The sequence below is a fragment of the Suncus etruscus genome, chromosome 4, assembly GCF_024139225.1.
Source record: "Suncus etruscus isolate mSunEtr1 chromosome 4, mSunEtr1.pri.cur, whole genome shotgun sequence".
NCBI classification, from domain to species: Eukaryota; Metazoa; Chordata; class Mammalia; order Eulipotyphla; family Soricidae; genus Suncus; species Suncus etruscus.
The window spans coordinates 80,042,183-80,062,422 of record NC_064851.1 but is presented as its reverse complement, the minus strand read 5'-3'; the positions used below and the strand labels follow the sequence as shown (position 1 = coordinate 80,062,422).

General features: G+C 36.2%; 1 protein-coding gene, 1 non-coding gene and 1 pseudogene across 4 annotated transcripts in view; all 3 read left to right on the top strand.

Moving 5' to 3' along the window:
• Window positions 1-20,240, top strand: part of WASF1 (WASP family member 1) — a 75,346-nt gene that overhangs the window by 4,061 nt on the left and 51,045 nt on the right. The gene's annotated exons all lie outside the window — the stretch shown is intronic.
• LOC126008048 (small Cajal body-specific RNA 11) lies at window positions 5,118-5,256 on the top strand. Its single transcript, XR_007495469.1, has one exon. It is a non-coding gene; the product is annotated as a small Cajal body-specific RNA 11 (non-coding RNA).
• LOC126005895 (5'-AMP-activated protein kinase catalytic subunit alpha-1-like) lies at window positions 12,999-16,899 on the top strand (annotated as a pseudogene).

The following is a 20,240-nucleotide window of genomic DNA, read 5'->3' as shown; positions in this document are numbered from 1 at the left end:
GTTGCTAAATATACTGAATAGTTACTTTTAAAAATAAATGACCCTGAAGCTTTTTATAAAATGAAGAATCTTGTGATCTTTGTTTATCACATTGAATTTATAATTTGGATTTTTGCACATTGGCAGTTTCTAATTTAGAATGGGATCGATTATACAGTAAATATGTAAAATTGTTGAGAACTTGGAACTTAGTTATTGTTTTTGCAGGCAGCCTTCCTAGTAGAATACAGTTTACACAGATAGTATATTATACACAGAGGGAATTAGAAACTCACTAATATTAAGTATAAATATTACTGAAAATACCTATATTTCGTGTATAGTTATCCGAAAATCAGAATCTAACATAATATGCTAGGAATATATTTCCATTGTGTTATATATAACATTACAAGGAACTTAACCTGTACATAAAAGAGATTTCTTTAGTTGAATGAGTGGTTGTATGTAGTCTTAATGTAGTTTTGGTCATTTGTGGCTGAAGTCAGAGTAAGATTGAAAGAAAGGATTATAGTCTTACCTTTTTCCTAACATGCCTATTTTTACAAAACTTTGATTTTTTTAAGTAGTTTTTAATGGTAGTTGTCTTTTCTTTCAATTACTATTATTCCTTTAAAACTTAAATTCTCAGTACTGGAGTAATATAGTCCAGGGAATTAAAGTGTTTGCCTTGTATGTGGCTGATCCAGTTCAATCTCAGGCACCACATTATGGTAGTTAAGCACAACCAGGAGTGGTCCTGGAAAGCCTTGAAAGTGCTAAATATGGTCAAAAACCAAACCAAGCCAAACAACTCTTCAATTCCCCACACCTAAAGCAAGATTTTTCTGTGCATTTTAAACCTACAATCAACTAAATCTGTTCAGATTTATATGGTGTGTATTTATATTTTCGAATAAGACCCTATCAAATGAATCTCCAGAAAAGTTTTCCATAAAAATATAATGGAAATAAGTTTTTGAGGTGGGTATATGAGGTAAAGTGAAGAAATATTGTCTGGAGATAGAGTTGTCAGATAAAGTCTGAGGTGCATTTTCATTTCCTAAATCTGGCTGTTGTACATTGTCTTTTATAGAACTTTATACAGTGGCTGGAAAATAGATATGAGAAAATATGTACTTTGAAGAAAGGCATAGTTTTATTGTTGCTTTGTTTTGTGTTTCCACTGCTTGTTTAAACTACATGAATATTTGTATGGCTGCATATCTGCAGAATAGCAGGGGAGAAAAGGGATTGTGGAAGGGGTTTATACTTTGGAATGTTGTATGTTTCTGTTTTCTTGTTGGAGGCCACTCTTAGAAGTGCTTGGAGGCAGTGCTGCTAGTTGACCACTTCTCTGGTGTTCAGTGAACTGCGTAATTTTGGGGCTCAACCCTGGGTATTTTCTAAGTTTAAATAAAAAATTTGGGGGGGTGACTACCTGGGCTCCTGGAAGGGAAAGAGGTCTCACTGCATACTTGCTATATGTCAAAGCCACAGTGTGAGTGTTTTATAGTATATATTTGCTGTTATAGTCTAATTGGAAGGTTTATGGAAGAAAAGGGTTAATTAAGACTTTCATTTTTAGCAGAAGGTAGAGATTGTATGGGAATGACTTTCTAGTGTGTTACTCCAGTAAGTTTCTCCTAGAGTAGCCATTTTAAGAACTAGTAACAATAATTTTATCTGCCTTCTACTCTCATGTTTTTGGTGGATGTAGTGGATGATTATCACTTAACTCCATCCTCAGCCATTTCATTCAGCACTTAATTATTGAGGATCAACATGATACTAGACAGAACAAAGGAGAGAAAACAGGTCTCAATTTTCTTAGAGTTTACAGTGTGGTAAGAGACAGATACTAAACAAGCGATATTTCTAATTACTAATTGTGACTGATATAAAAGAAAAGAACTGGGAACCTAAGGCAAAGAATACGTATAAAGAGCTCTGAGGTGAAAGGAGCTTAAACCTTAGTGTATAAACCAGAGTAGACAAATTGTAGTAATAAAGTAAACAAAAGGAATTGTGGCTTGATAAATGATTGTGTGTGTAAATACCACATCTGATGGTGCAATATTACTAAGAATTAATCAAATTATTCTCTCTTGGTTTCATTGATCCCCCCTCCCCCATAAGTCTTGGTTCAACAAGACTATGCATTTTATTTTGTTTGCTTAATTTTGGGTCACACGCAGCAATAATCAGATAACTACTGGCTCTGAACTCAGGAATTATCCCTGCTGGGCTGGTGCTTGGTAGATGCCAGGGATGGGATACCAGGGACTGAACCCAGGTAAGCTATATGCAAGACAAGAGCATCCTGCCCATAGTACTACCATCTTTCTAGATCCTTTGTTTCTAAGTTATTAGATAACGTTGAAGGATTTTAGTTAGTGTGAGGCTCAGATGTATTATATTTATTCATCTCACTGGTCAGTGATGCCTTGAAATATGGCAGCATCTCATACTTGATGGGGAAGTGCTTTAAAGCATCCATCTTCTGAGCCCCCAGATTTGTCTTTTTAAAGGTCAATCGTGATACTTATTTCTGTTAATTATATTGGTGTAGTTCCAGATGCCATCCGTAAGCCTGGCACTTGGCTTTTCTTGGGTGCTAAGTGCCCAAAGTAGAATGTTTACAAGTCTCTCAGTTGGTTGAAACTACAAGATATAAATAAAACTTACAAACTGTTAATAGTCTTGTTTCTTACCATGTGAATGAGATAAACGAGAAGAAAATGAAAAGCAAATACTAAAGAAGTTCTCACTGTATTTTTTTGTCTTTGTCCATGGTCCTGAGATTAGATTCCAAGAGATCACCCTAGAATTTTGTAGTAAGGATATTCTTTGTGCATAAAATAATAGGATTGTGTTTCTAGTACTCACCAACTGAATATTCTAATTGATTTAGTAATTTGTATTGGGTCACATGATTATAAGTATGGTAGAGGTGGAATTTGATGTCCACAGTCTCCTACTAATCCTGTGTTGCCAAGAAATCACTTTTTAGGAGATAGATTGGGTATGGTGACACCTATTGGATGATGGCGGTAGTAATGTCTTTTTTTGTATGTTTAATAATGGTATAAGCTCTGGGAGAGGCAGACTGGGGTGGGAGAGAAATGGGGGACATTGGTAGAGGGAAGAGGACACTCGTGAAGGGATTGGTATTATAACATTGTATGCACGAAACAATATTAAATAACTAGTTCATGGTGATTCAAAAAATAAAAGAAAGGGATTTAGCTTACCATTATTTCCTTTGAATAACAGTTGCATTGATTAACACATTTGAAAAGTAAAAAAAAAAAAGCTGTGTCAAGACATAGATTTATTTGCTTCCTTAATCAAAATGAAATCTGGTTGATTTTCACATGCTCTGAAAGGTAACTTTTGTTTCCTGTTTTTTTTTAATCATACATATGTAAGAGATCATATTTGAGAATTGAAGGAACATTAACCAAAAAGTGAGAAACAGTAGAAGCAATTTATAGTTTTAGTTGAGAATGGAGACTAGCACTTGTTTTTAAAACCAAAATTAAAACTTTGATTTTTAGGGTGGGGCAAAAAAAAAACAAAAAAACTTTGATTTTAGAGATCTCATTTTCCTATAGCATACATTCAGTGCTGCAAAGTTTTCTCTAAGAAATGCTTTTGATGTATTTCTCACATTTTGATTTATGGGGTAGTGGGTGGTTGGGCCACTTCTGGCAGTTTTCAGTGGCTGCTTCTGACTGTACTCAGGTAGTTCTGGCAGTGCCAGGAATCATGTAAGTGCCACTATATCCAAGACAAGCATCTTAACCTTTCTACTATCTCTAGCCCAAACTATGTTTTTATTCATTTTAAAATTTTGATTTTTTTTCTTTTGAGATTGTGTGTAATCTCTAGATATTTTATGAATCTTTTTCAGCTGTTTTTCTGTTTTGTTACTTTCTAGTTTAATCTCATTATGGTCTCAACATAGTTGCTGATGACCCTGAACGTGTTGGGTTTTGGTGAATGGCGCTTATGAGCTCAAAAAGAAGGCTTTTTTTTTTTTTCTGTTATTTGGTAAAGTACTATATAAATGTCAATTAGATCCAATTGATTGATGATGAGGTTCAATTCTATGCTATCCTTAACTAATTTTCTGCCTTTTGGAATCTGTCATATACTGACAGAATGCATCTGAAGTCCCTGTAATATTGGATTCATTTATTTTTCCTTGCAGGATTAATAAAAATTTGCCTCATGTATTTTGATACTGTTATTAGGTATTAGAATTAGAGATAGTTATGTCCTTTTTTAGAGAATTATTTTCTTTATATGAAATTTTTTTTGCTCATAATGAGTTGGCCAGTTTGAAAATTTGATAGTTTTTCTCTAGTCTTTAGTGTGAAAAAATCTGGAGTATAATATCCCAAAAAGAGTAGCAATGCTCCTAGATTAAACCCTTATAAGATTTTTACTTTAAGACTAGTATACTTTTACTATCAATTTGATTTTTTTTTTTTTTTTTGCGGAGAGAGGAGTGCATTTTAGGGGTCCACACCTGGCTGTGCTCAGGGTTTACTCCTAGCTCTATACTCAATGATCATTTCGTGTAGGCTCAGGAGATTATATAGAATACCAGGGATTGAAAATGGATTGGTTGCATGCAAGGCAAGCACTGTACTATTGTTGCAGACCCCATCAACATGTTACTGAAGTTACTTTTAAGACCACTTAGTTCAGGGTTAAAGTGTATTGCCTGCTGCCACTGGAGTAGCCCCCAGTTTAGAGCTGTGAGTAGTCCCAACCATTGGCATGTGTGTCCTCCCCACAGAAACAGTCCTAATATTTGTAGTTGGTGTCTCCTGTGGCTTCTGCATAAGTCAGCTATTTTTGTTTTGTCTGTGACAGAAGCTTGTTCCTTTAATTTGGGTGGTAATTAGTCCAGTGACTGAAGTCTCTGAATCTAAGTAAAGAGTCTATTGAGACTGCAGAGACAACTCAACAGACTAATCACATGCTTTGTATGCTAGAGGCCAAGACCCCAGCTTCTATCCTCCACCATTGCATGGTCCGCAAGAACTGCTTTGACCCTTCTCTGAACAGTGGAGATTAGCTGAGAGTAACCTCATCCCGAACTTGCAATAATGAAAAAAAAAAGGTCCTCCTGGCCTGTGGTATGTGTACCTCTATGCATAGCTCTAACAGTAGTCTAGCAGGACATACAGCAATATACTCTCCATTTAGGAGGGAAGTCCTGAGCATAGGGCTGACAGTCACTAAAAAGCATGAGAGGACAATTAAAAAGAAAAGAGGGTGAACAATAGCACATCGTAGGCATAGGCATTTCTCTTGCATGTGTGAGAGAGAAAGGAAAAAGAAAAGAGAAGAGAGAGAAAGATGGAAAGAAAGGAAAGAGAAAAAGTAGACCAAAGAGGCAAAAAGTTCATTAGTTTTCAGTTCGTTCAACTTTTATCACTTTATGGGAATATTTGAGTGGTTTGTATAAGTAAATGATGGTAGTTCAAGAGCTGCTCATAGATGAATTTATGAAAAAAAAAGATATAGATCTGAAATATAACAGTTGCTGATTACTGATTTACATGGTGGAACATGTGGATGAATGTTGAGGGTGTGACTAGAGAGAATACAGTGTATTATATTTCTGGAATGACTATTTTATTGGAACCTGGAGTAAGACCTTGTGATTTAGGAAAATTTTGATTTGGAGCTATATATTAATTTAGCTACATACTAATGATTTTGAAAACAGTAGAAAGATTTACAGAAGCTTCATAAGATAAAGAAACTATGTAATGAGAAATTGGAGAGTTAGAATGTTAGAATGAGACTTTTTATCTTGGAGGTAAAAATCCTCTAGAGACTGTACAGACACCTCTTGATGTGTGTGTGGTAATAAAAGGGAAGGTGCTCCTTTTTTGATTCTTAGAACTAGCAGTTCTTACTGTGGAGGCCTTAAGAGAGCTGAGTGCACTTCAAAAAAACCTTGCACTAGTGAATATGCTTTTTAAACATTTGCATGCAGGGCCAGTAGATAAATATCACATCCTTTGCAGTGGGAATTTTGGAAGGAGGATAGGGGTCATATGTCACAACTGAGTTGAATGATGAATGCATTCCTTTTGATAGCAAATATATATTTTTATTAATGGAAGCAGCCTACATTTGTATTCCTCATATATAGTGAATCAGTAATTTCACAGATTTCCTAATTTTCACTGTCAGTCTAGTCATGGAAGTAAATTAAGTTTATCTCAGATAAAGGACTTAGTTTCATTCATTAACATTAAAAGTATACATTTCTCTGTACTTATATACAAAGTTCAAAAATGACATCAATGATCTTTTATGGCGTGAATGTGAATTTTAATGTATTTAGTGTAGGATGGATTTAGGATTTCTTTAACAACATTTAAAATTACTAATTATATTTATAAAAATTTAACTAATATTTGCAGTCATGCAAAGGTTCAGAAACTTCTGCTTAAAATAGTGTTATTGGCTTTGAAGGAAGAAATTGAAGAGAGTGGCTTAGTAAGTATCTATAGAGCTTTTCATCCCGAGAAAGCTGGACTCACATTCTTTTACAATGCACATTCTCTTGGGACGTTCTCCAAGATAGACTATATGCTGGACCATAAACCATACCTCCATAAAATCAAGAGAATAGACTTTGAGACTTTGTATCAACTGTCTTCTCAGATCATGATACACTGGAAATAGAAATGAATTACAGACACAGAGAAAAAAACTTTAACACCTGGAAATTAACAGCTCACAACTGAACAACCAGTGAGTCAGAGACAAAAATCAAAGGAAATTGGGCTGGAGTGGTGGTGCAAGAAGTAGGGCATTTACCTTGCATGTGGCTGACCTGGGACAGACAGTGGTTTGATCCCCTGGCGTCCCATAAGGTCTCCCAAGTCAGGAGTGATTTCTGAGCACATAACCAAGAGTAACCCCTGAGTGCCACTGGGTGTGACCCCAAAACCAAAAAAAAAAAAAATCAAAGAGGAAATCAAAAGATTCCTAGAAACAAATGAAATATCATGAAATATCAGAACTTACATGACATTTAAAAAAAACTATTGGGGCCAGAGAGATAGCACAGCGGTAAGGCATTTGCTTTGCATGCTGAAGGACAGTGGTTTGAATCCCGGCACCCCATATGGTCCCCTGAGCCTGCCGGGGGCGATTTCTGAGTGTAGAGCCAGGAGTAGACCCTGAGCACTGCCGGATGTGACCCAAAAATAAAAACAAAAAAACTACTAAGGAAAATTTATAGCTTTGTAAGAATCTATCAGGAAGGAAGGGCATACATAAATTACTTAATGGCACAGCTTAAGAAACTGGAAAATGATCAGCAAAAGGAGCCAAAGGTAAGCAGGAGGAAGGAAATAATTAATTAAACATTGAGCAGAAATTAATGAACTAGAAACCCAGAAAACAATCCAAAAGATCAATGAAATCAAGATTTGGTTCTTCAAAAACATAAACAAGAACCACAAAACATAAGCAAGATTTGCAGAGAAAGGGAGAGAAAGAAACTTAATAAACAGAATCAGAAATTCAAAGGGTTATCAGAGATTACTTTGGGAATCTATATGCCACAAAACAAGAACTTGGAAGAAATGGATGAATTCTTGGACTCTTATAACCTCTCAAGTTTGAACCAAGATGATCTGGAATATTTGAACATGATCATGGTCCAGGAAATTGAAATGGTAATCAAAAGTTTTCCCAAAAACAAAATCCTCGGATGCCAGAGTGATGGCACAATGCTAGGGCATTTGCCTTTCATTCCACTGACCCAGGACTGACCTGGGTTCAATCTCTGGCATTTCATATGCTCCTCTGAGCTTTCCAGAAGTGATTTCTGAGTGCAGAGCCGGGAGTAACCCCTTAGTTCTGCTGGGTGTGGCCCCCAAACAAAACCAAACAGTAAAAAAAACCCCTAAAACCAAAATCCCCAAAACAAAAAGGGCTAGATGGATTCAGGAGTGAATTCTTTCAAACCTTCATTAACAATACTGCAAACTACTACAAAGAAAAAAAATACTATTGTCCCAGAGGCAGATGGGGGAGGAAGTGTCAGAGGGAAAAATGGGGACAGTTAGTGGCATGAAATGTGCACTGGTGAAAGGTGGTATACATTCTATGGCTGAAACTCAACCATGAACAATTTTGTAACCATGCTGCTTAAAGTAATTATATAAAATAACATTTACTGTAAGAACCTATGGAGTCTTTAGATCATTGTTATAAAAAAGAATTTTGAGGGGAACGGGGGTTAGGAAAAAGGATTTTGAAACAAGCCTATAGTAATGTTAGTACTGTACTTCTGGCTCACGGCACTAGTCTCTAAAGGAGGCCACAATTTATATTTCTTACTAGGCCATTTAGTATTGTCTTTAATGTTTCTAATGCAATTTCTAAAGCAGAATCAGTGTTGTTGGTTTTGTTACTTCTCGTTTTAGCTTTTTTTTTTTTTTTTTTTTTTTTTGGTTTTTGGGCCACACCCTGTGACGCTCAGGGGTTACTCCTGGCTATGTGCTCAGAAGTTGCTCCTGGCTTCTTGGGGGACCATATGGGACGCCGGGGGATCGAACCGCGGTCCGTCCTAGGCTAGCGCAGGCAAGGCAGGCACCTTACCTCCAGCGCCACCGCCCGGCCCCTCGTTTTAGCTTTATAATTTTTTATTTTTAAGTAACTTTTACTGGTAATATTGAACTTAAAAGAGATAGGATGAAGAAAAATTTAACTTTTTGTACTGAATTTTTGTTTCTATTTACTTCTGCAGCTTCCTTTACATGTAATTGTGGAATGGTTTATAAGTGACTTTAGTTGAGATTGGTAGTGAAGCATACAATATTTAAGATGGGTGTCACTTTAATATGAAATCACCACAGAGTGATTGATAAGAATAAAATAGAAAGTTCCTAGGACCGAAGAGTAAGGCACTTGCCGTGCATATTCATGTCTTATTGGGATTTTATCCTTGACACTCTGTATGTCACCTGAGCTGTGGTAGGAATGATCTCTGAGCCAGTAGTAAGTAAGCCCTGACACTTTAAGCTTAGTGTCCTTTCCACCCCCACAAAACCCAAAAACAACCAAAAAAGAAATGTCCAGGTTCTGGAGTATGCTAAATTTTAGTGGTTTAGAGATGAGAAAAATAGGAAGAAAGCCATGACCCAGTGTTATCCTGAAAGCTAGAGTGATAAAGATTTTCAAGGAGTGAACAAGAAATTGAGTGAGATTAAGTCTCTGAAGTCTGAGAATTTTTCTTTAGCTGTTAAGAGTTACATGGCTGTGGTGAGATGGCTTGGTATATATAAAGCTGGATAGGAAACCTGAACAGGACAGATATAAGAGAAGAATGAAGGAGAGAAATTATAGAGAACTCATTGAAGGAATTTTGCTAAAAAGGGAGTAGAAATTGGGAAAAGGAGTGAATAGAGTGGATGGTGATAGAAATGGGTTCAACTCCACATCCTGACTTCAATGTAGTATATGCAGATTCCAGAATCTTTAATACAGAAACATGATACCAACAACAGAGACTGTGTGAAAAATAAAAGTGTGTTGGCACTACAGACAGTGTCTTGGATTGGACGATCTAGCTTGCCTGGAGCCTAGAGTTGGTCTTATGCCAGGAAACTTCAGGGGTCAGGTCTCTTTGTATTTAGGCCAAGGTTATTTCTTTCCATGTCCCTCATATTTTGGTGGGCCTATGCAAACAACAATTGCCACTCTAATACCATTTTTACTGTGCTCCTTTGACTCTAATCCTTAAAAAGAACCCACTTAAAATTTGAGGTTAACTTAAGCTAATATGCCTGTATATGGAAATGTAAAAAAATACTATGCCTGTAATGTTTGAGTTACGTAAGTTTTATGGCTTTAGATTGCCTTGTGTACTGTTGAGAAATATTATAATGTGTTACAATCTGGGGACTTGAGAGACAAAGTAATTGTACATGGATTCTGTCTTATTTATCTTAATGTTCTTTGGCTGAAATTTCAAAGTTAAGATATCAGCAAGGGGACTTCTGAGAATTATGTTATGGGTGATTGTCCTTCCACTGTAACTTTACCTTGTCCTCTTTCTTTGCATCTGTTATCATAATTAAAAAAAATTAAAAAATATATTATCAAAAAAAAAAGAAATGGGTTCAAGAGAGATTTGCTTTTATGATTTTTTTTTTATGATGGATGAAATTCTAGCTTGTTTCTTTTTTTCTTTTTTTTTCTTTTTTTTTTTGTGGTTTTTGGGTCACACCCGGCAGTGCTCAGGGATTATTCCTGGCTCCAGGCTCAGAAATTGCTCCTGGCAGGCACGGGGGACCATTTGGGACGCCGGGATTCGAACCGATGACCTCCTGCATGAAAGGCAAACGCCTTACCTCCATGCTATCTCTCCGGCCCCTCTAGCTTGTTTCTATGTTGATGTCATTGTTCCAATAAAGTGGGGGGAAGTGATTCAGAAGAAAGACTAATTTTTACAGCTTCAATAGGATTTGGGGGACTCTCCTTGAATTTTGCCACATATTGAAGTGGTTTCTGTGAAGACATGTTTCTGTTTTTTCCTTTTGTGTCTCTCAAAAATGGGGTTGGGGGCTTGTGAAATTAAACATGTCCTGAAAGATGGTATAGTGAGTAAGTGGCTGACCAATTTCCAGCACTTGTGGCCCCAAAACAAATTAAATGTCTATTAAGTTAACTCAACTACTTTAATTTATTTGGGGAGGACTCTTGGAGCCATACCCCTTTGTACTCAGGGATAACTTCCTGACAGTATTGGGGATTAGGGAAGAGAAGGGTAATTGCATTGGATCATTTTCAATCGCATACAAGTCTTAACACCTTAACTCCTCTATCTCTCTGACCCTTATTTTATAGTTAAGTTTTTTTTAATTGTAATAACTATTTATTTTCAAGAATAGGATGTATGTTAACAGAAGATAGTAAAATATAACAGTCTACACAGAACTTGTCTTAATTTGTACTAGGTTTTAAACGTTGTTTGTCTCAGAGTTAGGTTTAGACAGAATTTTGAAAAAGTGGCCCTCCTTTCATATAACTATTGTATATTACTATAGTATAATTTCAGGTCATTCATTTGTATAAATAAGAAGTAAAATATGCATAGCATGATATGAGTTAAATGGATTTGTTTAAATGGAGTTTTGAGAACCTATTCAAATAGAATTGGCAGTCATAACACTCTTCAGTTAATTTTTTTTTTGACTTAGGTCTGTATTCCTAAAACTGCCATGCAAAGATAATGTACCCCCAATTTTCTATCTTCATTACAATCTCTGCATTCATCTTCTTTATCCTTTCTACAAATTTGAATCCTTACCTTGCATTCTTTCTTTTAGTTTATATTTTAAAAAATTAGAGCATATCATATGTACTCTTTTCTGTTTGTTTGACTTCTTTCACTCAGAATAAGTTTAACATTCCCCATGAAGGTAGGAGAAATTGTACAGGAGTTGTACCTTGCATGTATGTGTTTGATTCTGGTTCTATCCCAGGCACCACAGAGCACCCAAGCAAATTGGCCCTGGTTCTTAGTACTGCACTGCTTTACATATTCTTTTGTTTTGTTTTTTTAAATAAGATTACAACTTTTTTTAAAATTTTTTTTATTTAAACAAATTTATTACATGCATGATTGTGTTTGGGTTTCAGTCATGTAGAGAACACCACCCATCACCAGTGCAACATTCCCATCACCAATGTCCCAAATCTCCCTCCTCCCCACCCAACCCCCGCCTATACTCTAGACAGGCTTTCTATTTCCCTCGTACATTCTCATTATTAGGATAGTTCGAAACTTAGTTATTTCTCTAACTAAACTCATCCCTGTTTGTGGTGAGCTTCATGAGCTTTACATATTCTGACCCTGGTATTGAACAAGATAGGCCTCAGGCCTTCCTGAGCACCCCATGAAAAGATCACCCATGCTCATTTTATTGCTGAATAGTTTTCCATTGTATCAAGACTATTCCAAGAGCAGTTTGGTCTTAATTTCATTTGTTGAAGGACATTGGGATTATTGTAGAGGTTTGGCTATTAAAATGATAGATATGAAGACTGAAAACTACAAAATTCCTTTTTGTTTGTGATTCATTTTGTAACTTTCGTAGACAGAATTATATCCCCTCCTCTTTGAAAATAATGTTCGCATCTTAATCTCCAGAACCTGTGAACCTGTTACCTGTTTTGTAAAAGGGACTTTTCATATATTATTAAATTAAGGCTCTTGAAATGGGATTAGCCTGGATTAACTAGATGGGTTTAAAGTAATCATGAGTTTCCTCCCTTGTAAAGGATAAAGGATATACCGAGAAATGACACAGAAGCACAGGCTGGAGTGAATTGATTACTGTCTGTGGAGGCTAAAAACCAAGAAACACAGAATCTCTACTAGCCTAAGAAGGAAAAACAACACAACTTCCCCAAACTCAAACTTTCCTGCAGATCCTTTAGAAAGAATCCAGCTTTCAAGAACGTTCTGATTACAGAGCTTATAAATTTGTCTTGTATAAAGCTCTATTGTAATTTGTTACAGTAGCAGTTGGAAACTACTAAAGCAGCGATCCTCAAACTACAGCCAAGGGCCACATATTGTATTTGTTCCTGTTTTGTTCCTTCAGTTCAAAATAAGATATATACAGTGTGCATAGGAATTTGTTAATAATTTTTGTTTTTACTATAGTCCAGCCCTCCACCAGTCTGACGGACAAATGATTTAATGGCTTCAGAGTAGTTGGTGTAACAAAGTATATTGCATTGCCTTAAGTTTTTGTATAAATTATAGGATGTATAAAGCTGCTCAAGTCATCTCATCATAGTAAGACAATGGGGCTTGAGAGATAGTACAGTGAGTAAGGTGCTTGCCTTGCATTTGGTTCCTCTTTGTTCTCAATGCCTCACCAGTAATGATCCTTAAGCTCAGCCAGGAGTAAGCCAGAGCACCTTCTGAGAAAACACATACATATATATGCTGGAGAAAGATGGCCGTGAGAAGCAGAAACATGATGGGCTGGTGAAGATTGGCCACTATGTTTTGGGGGACATGCTGATGGTCAGCACGTTCGTTAAAGTGAAGGTTGACAAAACATGAGTTGACTGGGCACAAAGTTGCTGTAAAGATTCCTTTTTTTGTTTGTTTGTTTGTTTGTTTTTGGACCACACCTGACGACGGTGCTCAGGGGCTACTCCTGGCTATCTGCTCAGAAATAGCTCCTGGCAGGCATGGGGGACCATATGGGATGCCGGGATTCGAACCAATCACCTTAGGTCCTGGATCAGCTGCTTGCAAGGCAAACACCACTGTGCTATCTCTCTGGCCCTGCTGAGAAGATTCACAACCTTGATGTGGTAGGAAAAATCTGTAGAGAAATTCAGAACCTCAAGCTTTTCAGACATCCTCATATAATTAAATTGTACAAGTCATCAGCATACTGTTTGATATTTTCATGGTGATGGAATATGTCTCAGGAGGAGAGCTATTTGATTATATCTGTAAAAGTAGAAGTCTGGATGAGAAAGAAAGTCATGTCTGTTCCAACAAATCCTTTCTGGTGTGGATTTATTGTCACAGGCATACGGTGGTCTATAGAGATTTGAAACCTGAAAATGTCCTCTTCGTTGCAAACATGATGTCAGATGGTGAATTTTTTTTCATGCAGCATCTTTAAATTTATTTTTTAATATAATTTTTATTTTAATCATAGTGGCTTACATATAGTTCACAGTAATATTCCAGGTACATATTAACATTGAATCAGGGGAATTCCCACCACTGAATTGTCCTCCCTCCACCTCCGCTCCCATCCTGCCTCCCATATCCTCCACTCTCACCCCAGGGGCTGCTAGAATGAGTGGTCCCCTCTGTGTCTAGTTTATTACTTAGTGATCTTATAACTGTTTGGTTTTGGTACCTCCATTACTTCCCCCTCTAATTCGGAGGCGGGACTAGATTGTTCAAGTTATGTGGTTTTGCTTGAGGAAGAGAAAAGTATTAAAATGGGGTAAAAACCAACTACGCCGACTATGGGCAGAGTCCTAGAGGCTCTCCTCCTTGGTTTGAGAGACGAAGGGTAAAAAAGAAGGTGAAACACCACAACAGTTCAAAAAGAAGTATCAAATAAGATATCTAGTGAGCACTGCAGCAATAAAGATATGCACCACATAATTGCCATGGTCATGAGATAGAAAACATGACAGAGTGCAAAAAGGAAGAAGAGTAAAAAAGAAAGAAAAAGTAAATATATAAATAAAAAGATGGACGACTACTTCAATATCCACCCCAAAACAAAGAAATCGACAAAAACTAGATAAAAGAAAAAAAAAGGATTATTTGTGCTTTTTGTCTCTTTTTTTTTTCCCCTCCTGCATAGGCACAGTAAATATTGGGGTCATTTGAAACGGGAATCCCCTTGGCCTAAGAGATACAGGGTTTCTCCACCCTTGGAATATATCCTTTCAAGTTCATTTACTCTCCCCTGGTGCTTTTGTGGTATATGGAAAACTTCTGCTCCGATCTGGATGATAAAATCAGACCTCTATATCTAGAGATCTCAGTCTCTGCACAGGTCAAGGAGTGGAACTTACTAACGATAAAACAAAATCAGAAGACTTGTCACACTGTGGGCTGTGCAAAAGCCAAGAATGTGATCTACAGATGACTGGATGATAGAACCATGACCGGGCAGTATGTATTCTGGGACCAACAAGAAAGCCCTAGTCTAGGGTTTGCTCTACGACCTGCACAACAACCATGACCTCTAATTCCAGAGACCTGACTGAGGGAATTGCAATTGAATGGGTCTTCTGGAAACATAAAGAAAGATGATATCCCAGGCTCCTTGAGAGGTTCAGCTCAAGGGCCAAGACCACCAACCACAGAAGACAGATTAAAATGACACTGAAGAAACAGAACTTCTAAAATCACAATGACTTCGTCATAAGTTCCACTCCAGATGGTGAATTTTTAAGAACCAGTTGTGGCTCAGTCAACTATGCTGCACCAGAAATAATTTCAGGAAGATTGTATGTAGGTCCAGAGATAGATATATGAAGCAGTGGGGTCATTCTTTATGCTTTATTATGTGGAACTCTTCCATTTGATGATGGTCATGTGCCAGCTCTTTTTAAGAAGATATGTGGCATGAGATGGTACCTTATATTTTTGATTTGTATCTCTGATGATTAGTGATGTGGAGCATTTTTTCATGTGCCTTTTGGCCATTTGCATTTCTTCTTTGGCAGTGTCTGTTCATTTCTTTTCCCCATTTTTTGATGGGATTAGATGTTTTTTTCTTGTAAAGTTCTGTCAGTGCCTTGTATATTTTAGATATTAGCCCCTTATTTGATGGGTATTGGGTGAATAGTTTCTCCCACTCCATGGGTGGCTCTTGTATCCTGGGCACTATTTCCTTTGAAGTGCAGAAGCTTCTCAGCTTAATATAGTCCCATCTGTTTATCTCTGCTTCCACTTGTTTTAAGAGTGGTGTTTCCTTCTTAAAGATGCCTTTAGTCTCAATGTCATGCAGTGTTACCTACATGTTGTTCTATATACCTTATGGTTTCAGGTCTGATACCATGGTCTTTAATCCATTTGGATTTAAAAATAGAATAAAATGGCACAAATTAGAGAAAAACCTCAATTTCAAGGACCAGTAAGAGCAAGAAAATTTTACCAAGATGAATTATTAGATGACTACAAATAGCTACATAAGAAAAAAATGTTATAAGAGAAGTCAGAAAATAAAAGTCAAGTGATATACATTGAACAACCTTATGTGGTATTTCCCTCTTCTCTACAAGAACAATGCAGACAGGAGATAGTGGAGGTCTACCTTTATGTGGGGAAAGTATTTGGGAAAACAAAACTGTCAATCAGAAATAAAAAGTGTCAATTCTATATCCAATAAAAATAATTTTCAAAATAAAAAAGATGGATCTTTTATACCCCACAGTGTTTAAATCCTTCTGTGATTAGCCTTTTGAAACATATGCTGCAGGTGGATCCTAGTAAGAGGGCCATAATCAAAGATAACAGGAAACCTGAATGTTTTAAACAGGATCTTCCAAAATAACTTTTTCCTGAGGCTCCATCATACAGTTCGACCATAATTGATGATGAGCCTTAACAGAAGTTCATGAAAAATTTGAATGCTCAGAAGAGGAGGTACTTAGTTGCCTGTACAACAGAAATCATCCAGGACCCTTTGGCCCTTGCTTACAAGTTCTTCATAGACTACAGGAGAATAACAAGGCCAAAGATTTTTACTTGGTGACAAGCCCACCTGATTCTTTTCTTGATGATCACCACTTGACTCTACCCTACATTTAGAGAGTATGTTTTTGATTGCTGAAACACCATAGGATCTCTGTATTCTCAATGAATTAAATCCACAGAAATCCAAACACCGAGGAGTAAGGAAACAAAATGGCATTTGGGAATTAGAAGTCAAGAGTCGGCCAAATGATAATCATGGCAGGAGTTTGTAGAGCAATTAAACAACTAGATTTATGAATGAAAGGTTGTTAACCCGTATTACTTGGGGGTTCAAAGGAAGACGAGTACCTATTCCAAGATGAGTCTAAAGTTATACCAGGTGAATAGCAGAACATACTTAGTGGATTTCCAGAGCATTGATGATGAAATTACTGACGCCAAATCAGGGACTGCTATTTCCCAGAGATCTGGATCTGTCAGCAACTATTGATCTTGCTAAAGGGATTTGCCAAAGGAATTATTCAGATGCTGAGACTCCAGGGAGACTGTCTGAAGCTTCTCTTATCTCATCTGTGACATCACTGTTGATTTAACTTCAAGATGTGGAAGTTACACAATAGCAATTTTTGAGATGTGTGAATCTGATTAAAATTCTTGCACAGTAAATCTAAAATGTGCTTATTTTTTTATAGCAATGAACATACATAATAAATCATAGCAAAAAGGCTTCCATATATAATCAAATTACACAATTATAACAGGATTGGCCTTCGTGAATACAGTTTGCATTCACAGGAATTGGAACATGATCAATAGTTAAAGATCTAATGTGCAAAAATAGAATATTTTTGTTTACTGTTTAGTAGGTATATAGCATAATATACAAAATGAATCATAGGTCTCAGGCTCACTTGATTCTTGACTTTTATATATTTAGTGTACAAAAGGCTTTGTGAAATATTATGTACCATAAAGACCTTCATATATGTTGATGTATTATATATTTTCTTTATAAAACTTTTCAATAAATATTTGCCTAGAATCCCCAGAGACCTTCATAAGTGATTTTATTTTCTGGGCAACTTCTTAAATAGCAAGTATTTTCCAGTAATGGTAACATTTGGGTGACTCATTCCCCACCTTCATACTCCTTAGTATGGTATAAGTCATACTGCAGATATTAGACACAATTAAATATTTCTAGCTTAGTAAGTTAAAAAAACATTCATATACTTTAGGCACTAAGTTTAATCTTACCATTTGTCCTATATTCTGTACATACGTTGCTTTTTTTGTTATAAGAGCTGATACATAAGTTGCTTTTTTTTTTTGTTATAAGAGCTGAGCCGCATATAAATAAATTATGTTGTGTTTGCCAATCTCACAAACTCCATGTTTATCATGTCTCAGTATTGAATGTAGAAAAATATTCTGGTCATTAGGCTATGTATCTTTAAAATTCAGTCACTGAGAACATCTCTTATAAATTGGGGCTGGAGTGATAGCACAGCAGTAGGGCGTTTGCCTTGCATGTGGCTGACCTGGGATGGACCTGGGTTTGATTTCCAGCATCCCATATGGTCCCCTGAGCCTTCAAGGAGCAAGTTCTGAGCGCAGAGCCAAGAGTAACCCCTGAGCATTGCTGGGTGTGACCCAAACCCCCCACCGCAAAGTATATATCATCAGATAGGACATTTTCTCCGCAACCTTATTATAAACTTTTGTTTTGTTCTGTTTTGGGTCACACCCGGCAGCGCTCAGGGGTTATTCCTTGCTCTGTGCTCAGAAATCGCTCCTGGCAGGCTCGGGGGACCATATGGGATGCCGGGATTTGAACCACTGACCCTCTGCATGCAAGACAAACACCTTACCTCTCCAGCCCCTATTATAAACATTTTAAAAAACAAAAATTGAAAGACTGCAGAGTGATAATGCAACATTTTGCCATATTTGCTTTATAACTTTATGAAATAAGGATATACTTAAACGTGTGTATATGTGCTTTTTCCCCATTTGGAAGTTGTAAAATACTCATTATTCCTCAACATTTCAAGCATCTCTTAAATACTGTGGTAAAAAATATAGTTCATTTCATAATCTAATCTAATCATGATTACAATCATGATTTCTTTAATTACTTTTCAGGTTTCTTTTATAGCTGATTATTTATACCATGACCTAATTAGTTTACATGTCTTCATAGATAAATTGATTATTAAAAAGTTGATAATCTATGGCACCAATAGATAATTCTTCTACATGGCCACTTTTGTTTAAGGCTTTACTTACTTTTAAAAACTGAATTATGGGGGCCAGATCAATAGCACAGTGGGTACAGCATTTGCCTTGCACACAGCCAACCCAAGTTCGATCACCTTATGGTCCTCTGAGCCTACCAGGAGTGATTTCTGAATACAGAGCCAGGAGAACCCCTGAGTGCCTCTGGGTGTGGCCCCAAAACAAAAAAATTTTAATTATGGAAACTCTGAAAATGCTTTATTTTGTAAGGTATCTGATTCACATCAATATTTCCTTGTTCTAGTCATAGCAAAAGCATAAATGAAGAAGAAATGTCATCTTAGGAATAAACTGACATACGTATTCTTACAAAAATACATAGTTATTACCCATAACTTTCTGATAACTTTTTTTTTTTTTTTTGGTTTTTGGGCCACACCCATTTGACGCTCAGGGGTTATTCCTGGCTATGCGCTCAGAAATTGCCCCTGGCTTGGGGGGACCATATGGGACGCCGGGGGATCCAACTGCTGTCTGTCCTATGCTACTGCTTGCAAGGCAGACACCTTACCTCTAGCGCCACCTTCCCGGCCCCGTAACTTTTAACTTTGGGAATTTTAGTATTAATCGTTTTTTCATTGCAAGAAATCTTTTTATTTTTTCCTTTTAATAATATAGTATAGGATTGTTCTTGAGAGGTAGCAGTGAACACCTATACAGCCAGAAGATGTGTAGTTGTAAATTTGGCTCTAGCACTCTGGAAATGTGCACTGAATTCAGAAAGAAATAAGGTAACGATTGTTTCTTTTTGTCCAGGGCCTTTTCAACATGTAATTTGAAAGCTGTACAAAATAATATAGAGTTCTACTTAAAAGTTTAAAACTGTTTAAAACTGTTATTTATAACTTGTATGTGGGTCTCTGTTTTAGCAATATAAATTTCTCTTAAAGTTTTCTAAATGCAGAATCATGTTCTGATGTTTAGAACAGAAAACTATATTTTTAAAGTTACAGATTTTTTTACCTAGAATTAAAACATCTTTTTCTCTGTAAGCTGTTGTGGGGAAGGACATGCAAAAGGAGATATCAATTAAAGTAGAACCTTCTAAAATTATTTATTTTGTAAGCTTTGCTATTTAAGTTATTGTGGTTCTTTTTAGTTACTGAGTTTTATTTTGGAGCTATTTAAAATATTGTACTTGAAGAACAAATAGTATGATAAATGTACATACTTTTTGTAGAAAATTCTTTTTTTATAACTGGGATATTTGAAAAGAATTTTTAAGTATCAAGGTTATATCAGGATTTTCTTGAATTTATTGTAGTTAGCAAATTCTTATAATTGAAGATGTAATGGAGTCAATGCAAATGATTTTTTTTATTTTTTTATATTTTCAGCAATTTATAATTTTGGATTTTATGCATCCATAATTTTACTTTGTCTTGACTACTGAAAGATGTATAAGGACTTTTGCCAGAAAAGTACTGTATAAATAGTTTTAACAGATTTTACTGATATGTAAAAAATTTGCCATTCAAATAATGATTTTTCATTGGGAAGAACTTTTCTACCAGGTTGGAGGATATGAGAGCTTAATATATCATAATTAATTTAAAATAATTTCACTGCAATAAAACTCCATTGCTTTTACTTTTTGTTACATTTTCTCTTGAGATACTTTGGCAGTTTTTCAGTTTTAAATGATTTTATACTCTTTGTCTTCCCTTCTTTCAATCCTCCCTCCTGCCCTTTTTGACTTGATAGGTAC